The sequence below is a fragment of the Prionailurus viverrinus genome, chromosome B1, assembly GCF_022837055.1.
Source record: "Prionailurus viverrinus isolate Anna chromosome B1, UM_Priviv_1.0, whole genome shotgun sequence".
Taxonomy (NCBI): Eukaryota; Metazoa; Chordata; class Mammalia; order Carnivora; family Felidae; genus Prionailurus; species Prionailurus viverrinus.
The window spans coordinates 149,564,896-149,571,138 of record NC_062564.1 but is presented as its reverse complement, the minus strand read 5'-3'; the positions used below and the strand labels follow the sequence as shown (position 1 = coordinate 149,571,138).

Genomic DNA, 6,243 nt, shown 5'->3' with positions numbered 1-6,243 from the left:
GAATATGTGTATTTCACTGAATATAAATTATACCTTAATTTTTTAAAAACTCTTAGTTAATGAAAAGAGAAATTGTCATCAATACAACTGAAGTGTTGTTTTCCCCACTCAGTTCCATTTCCAACCAAACTCCTCAGCAGTAAGCATGATTCTGAAATTTGTCTCCTTCCCTGGCATTACTTTATATTTGTACTACACATGCACATTGCTATTACAATAGACAGTAGATGTTTAATTTAAAAGTATTTTTGGAACGTGCATAAGAATGTATTAATAGATTTCTCAAAACATACAAAAATATATTGAATTAAACCTTTATAGAAATAGAAGTAGTTATATATATTTCTCACAAATCATTCTTCACAGCTCACATTAATTTCATGTTTGTTTTCCTACCAGAGGCCACTTCCTCTCAGACTTAGAAATTAATGAAAGGTTCCAAATTATTTCCAAGGCATCAACATTCACTAGCCAGTTACTGACATTTTTAATGATATTCACTAATTTTATGCACTAATCTATTTATGACATTTTTAATAATTGAAATTTCTTGAATTATTCCTAGCTCTTATTAACCCGTGTTTGAGTTTTCTTCCATTCTCACAGGACCGTTGGCCTTTGTACCTGTTTTCTCATGACCTACCTCTTAATTCTCTCAACTTTGCACAAACTCCTCTACACATTATTTTCTTTCTGGACCACCTGATTCTTATACCTAAGGACATTCTGTGTGTGAGTGTCTTGATGAACTATAGATATAATCACTGTAAGGTATTAAACATATGACAACAAGTACATACACATTCCCAGTGAAATAATATAGGACTTCTTATACCATAGAACTTCCTTTCTCTCAGTTTATTTATATCCTACTGAACTTGTCTACTCTGCGCCTTTTATTTCTAACTAATGGTAAGAGTTTCCTTTTCTTTCCATTCTCCTATTAGCTGCATATCAGTCGTGTCAGCAAAGGCTGGGATGTTGATAGTTGACACTGAGAAGGGTTTTGTATGCAGTATGTCCATTAGTATTGTCATCAATTCCATTCGGTAAGTAAGTGTAATTGTACACTGTTTACTCTATATTCTAATTAAATTTATAATTGGCACCTGAAACTTAACTTCTTAGAAAACTAATCTCCTCATGTTTTCCCCACAAACCAGCCTTGTCTCTATCTTTTCCATCTCAGTCAATGGTAACCAGGTTATTCCAGGTGATCAAGCCAAAAATCTGGAGTAATTAGTGAAACTTTCCTTTCTCTCATGCCTCACTTCTAATCTATTAAATTCCATTTGCTCTAACTTCAAAGTATAATTAGAATGTGACAATTTCTCATCACCCTCACTGCTGCCATAATCATGTATCTGGATTATTATTCCAGTCTCTAAATGGGCCATGTCTCTTCTCTTAACCTCTTCAGTCTGTTTTTTCCCAAGTTATCTTCTGCTTGACATCAGTTTCCATTCAGTGTAGTTGCTTTCTTGAAGTCCTGGCAATACTCAAGAGCCCTGTATAATTGGCCTCATTTTTTCTCTTTGATTCCACCAAATTCACTATTTTCCAACCATACTGGTCTATTCAATATTTCTGAAACTTGCCAGGCATACTTATATTCTAGGACCTTTGCAGATGAGTTCCTTCTGAAATATCTGCAAGGTTTACTTTCTTCCTTCCTTCAAATTTTTACTTTTCTGCTCAGGGAGTCCTTTCATGGCCATCTTACTAGATAATGAACACCTCATCCCTACGACCGTTTTCTATCCAGTATCTTCAATTCAGTTTTCCCATAGCATGCAGTGATTGAACCAATGCTTTATTATTTATCATGTGTTAATATCTCAACCAGTTAAAATATAAACTTCATGAAAACCATGTTTTCTTTTGTTCATAGCTTTCTTCCAGATGCTTAGGATAACTCCTGGCACACACTAAGTACTCAAGAATTGTTCACTGAATTAAGTAGAGAGCCTTGACTACATTTTCAACTTCAGCATCTGTACAAATATTTTGTTGATAGCATATATGAAAAATTCAAGTATATCAAAGATTTGGGAGACCTTTTCAGAGATGGTTCAAATTTCATTTGCATTTACAAGGCAGAGAATGTGATAGAAGGCCATTCCCAGTCATAGTGCGCTCTAACACAGATCCATAGCGTGCTCTGGAAAGATTGTGATAAGGCATAAGAAATGTCAGGAAGTGGGGTCAGAATGTCTCCTGGGAAGATTCTGAATGATCTTGAATTCTCTGTTAAATATCTTGAACATTACCGTAGACAGTATAAGAAACCATACAGCGCTCCTTGACCTTTCGGCTAAGATCAAGTGTAGTATCTGTTCTTATCAGAAACTATACAAATGTTTTGGTTGAGTAACATGATTTGTTACATACATTTTAGAAAGAAAATATTTGTGAGAAAGGTGTGGAAAGTGCATTGTAGAGATAACAAGAAAATGGAAGACATATAAGGAAATTCGTTGCAATTATCTAGCCAATGGAAGATAAACTGGTGCAGAAGCAATGGATTGAAGGTTAGAAGGAAGAAGCTACAAGTATGAAGTCCTTCAGGAAGTTTGGTGATGAGTGAAAGGAGAAATGCATAATGTAGCCAGCGTGGGTGGCACAGAATGATGACATGGGACCTGTAAACTGAAGAATTGAGGATACTGTAGACTAAGCAAAGGAGCAAGTACAAATGAAGCAAATAAAACTTTAAGAGGAGAAGGGGATAAACATATAGGTAAGTTCTTAGGGATTGGGAGAGGAGCAGATGGACTCATGTCTTATAATGAAGGAACCCATAGAACAGTTACTGGGAGAGTCACAGAAATCAACAAGCATGGTTGTCTGGTTTCTATGGTCTCAAAAACTGAAAGCAATAAGAGCAGAAGCTGTTGCTGCTGAAGGCAAGTAGTCCTGGTTGTTAAGTGAAATGAAAGCGTTTACTAAATATCAACCAAGTGTCAGACCAACTAAAGTGGCAGATATGCAACAATGAAAAGTCCGATTTCTTCTTCTCCAGAGGACAAAGTTACTTAAATGATTTCAAAAACAAAAACAAACAAAACAAAAACAAACAAACAAACAAACAAAAGATGATTGATAGGCAGCAGAAAAAGAGTCATACAAATCTGAAATGGAGCACCTGGGTGGCTCAGTCAGTTGAGCCTCTGACTTCGGCTCAGGTCACGATCTCACAGTCCGTGAGTTTGAGCCCCGCATCGGGCTCTGTGCTGACAGCTCAGAGCCTGGAGCCTACTTCAGATTGTGTCTTCCCCTGTCTCTCTCTGCCCCTCCCCTGTTTGTGCTTTGTCTCTCTCTCAAAAATAAATAAACATTTAAAAAAATTAAAAATCTGAAACAGATGAAAAAATGGCAGTTCCATGAAACATAATCCCATGGGGGAAAAGCTATATGTGGTTAATACCAAATATTAATAATTGGTCTTCCCTAGGGTTGAGAGGGTAGTCATGTGTGTGGTAAATTTTACAAAGATTTCTACACAAAATTATTAGGGATTTTACCATCTTGATACTTAAACATCAATGCTTCAGCAAATCAGAAGACTCGGTTTTCCAAAATGATTCCGTTTCTAATAATTACGTGAGCCTAGGAACAAGCATTTTCTCCAGAAATCTCAAATTGGCAGCACTTGGGCAAGATCCAGTTGTGTTTTGGTTCTGTCAGCAGACACAATATTTTTAAAGAATTTTAATTCGTTACAATCAATACACAAAGAATTCTGAATAAGTAATGAAGTGCTTGGCTTATCTTTAAAAAAAATGGAAGAGGGGCGCCTGGGTGGCTCAGTCGGTTAAGCGTCCGACTTCGGCTCAGGTCACGATCTCACGGTCAGTGAGGTCGAGCCCCGTGTCGGGCTCTGGGCTGATGGCTCACAGCTTGGAGCCTGCTTCGGATTCTGTGTCTCCCTCTCTCTCTGCCCCTCCCCCGTTCATGCTCTGTCTCTCTCTGTCTCAAAAATAAATAAAATAAACGTTAAAAAAAAATGGAAGATGTGGCAGCTATAGAGCATGTATATTACATGTCAAAATTGACTGGAGCTGAGTATTGGCTTTTTCCTTCAGGCTAGGCTTGAACTTTCAGGAAGGCTACAGTCCCCACAATACTTTATTTTCCTTAAACCTGGACCTACCTTCAGTACACATGTAATCTGATTGGTTACTACAGCCATTTCATTTTGTGACTTGTGAAAAAGTAGGTGCCATGTAGATACCAATTCACTTTGCATAAATTGTGGCTAATTGTTACAATTTATAATTGGATTCAGCATGACTATTAATATTTTACAGATTCAGAAACTACTGAGACAAGTTAAGACTGTAAATCCTTATTAAAGTTACCGCTAGTTCGTAGGACTTCTGAGTTTCCCGTTACATCGCATGGACTTACATACGATAACCATGTTTAGTGGTGGCAAATGGTAAGCAATAAATATAAGGAGTATTATTTTTCATACGTTAATGACATTTTAATTAACATATCCCAAATGTCACTTTAGGTATTTGTTCAAGATGTTTTTGATAAGAAGGGACACTGGTGTGCCTCTAGGAAAAAAATAAATACTTATCATGAACCACTTAACCAGTACATGGCAGAGGTAAGCTGCACAAACACGGAATAATCACCACACATTATAACATCCTCATTTCCTGTTATCATGTTCTAAATCAAGCTAAGTGGAAGTGCTCCTTGGAATATGTGGTACAAATATTGGATGGAGAAACTACTTCTAATCATCACGGCTTCTCAGAATTCAAACCCTTTTTAGGTATTTTAAACCACAGAATTACCATATCATGAAGGAACTAGGTTTAAATAGTGAGTGATAACCCATTTCAGATATCCGACTGCCTGTACTTCTTGTCTTCCATTTAAGAAGCAAGGTAATATTTTTCACTTATCCTTTTTGTTATTCTACATGCATTATAATATTGTAAAATCTAATAACATAGTTCTAAAAAATATTTTTAAAGAAATTAATGTCAGTGTACTTTAAGGTCCTTTGAGAAATTGTTTTAGAACATAAGCTACTGATTTAGCTACTCTTCAGTGCTTCTGGGTACAATTAATGTATAGACACCATAAAATGCTTATTATACTACTCTATCTTATTACGAAGTGCCAAAGTCTTATTTTAAGAGCTAGGTCATCATAATGAGGTTTTTGGAAATCCAGGGTTCTGTGTATTTAAGATGTGGACTCCTGGATCACTTCTTTCATGTGTTAATCAGACACAGTAACCCAACATAGCTGCTCTGGAGACCAGAGATAATATTTGTAATGTAACTACTACAATGTCTGGCATATAGCAGGTATTCAGTAACTGCAACAATTTCTATGTTTCTCATTTATCAATATGCTAAAAACATTACTTTAACTCTCAGCATCTACGTTCCAATTTCTTTTATCCCTGGAGAACCAAATGTCTAAGTAGAATTGAAGTAAGCTGTTATAAAATAAATTTATGTCATATTTTAAGAGGCAAAATGATGTTTATAATATTATAAAGCATTATCACTATGAAATGCTTCTAAAACGAACATCCTATGCATCATCTTGTAACAGTAAACAAATATACCTGAGATTTTTAGTAAAAATGAGAAATTAATTAGAAATTTAGGCAATGCAAATCCTAGGACAGAGTAATGCCTATATGTACACATTCCCCAGAAGTGCATAGGTAAAGATCACCAGCAAACTTAATACTATTTGAGTAAAACAAAATCTTACTCTTTAAAAATAATCAATTTAATGTGTTGATCTAGACAGTAAGACACTGTTATATATAAACAATGCATTAGAATAATTGTTTCACTTTTCAGTTCTTTGTTTAACAAATAGGAGAGTGAAGTTGATATGTAGTCAGCAAACCTTGTGGACTAACACATAGTCATGGTATTAGAGATTGAGCTGGAAGGGATTACAGAAATCAGTCTCATTAGCAGTCTCTCTTTTGCTACATATATGAGGTGCGTGATGTTTAATGATTTATTCAAGCTTCAGCAGCCTGTCTCAGACTGGGAGGCACCCAGACCTCCTTGCACCCATCACAATATTATTTCCACCTGCTACTTCTCATGAAGGAGCCAGACTGCATGTTTTGATGCACCTGATATCTGTTTAAACATGAGTTTCTCTTCTATTTTATACTTCTGATAGTCCTTATCCACAAGATTGAGGAAGAGTTATAAATAAATGGCCTGATAGAGTGTACTTATTTTT

At 35.8% G+C, this 6,243-nt stretch overlaps 1 pseudogene; it reads left to right on the top strand.

Moving 5' to 3' along the window:
- Positions 1-2,294: 2,294 nt before the first annotated feature.
- LOC125165111 (uncharacterized) lies at positions 2,295-2,411 on the top strand (annotated as a pseudogene).
- Positions 2,412-6,243: the final 3,832 nt, after the last annotated feature.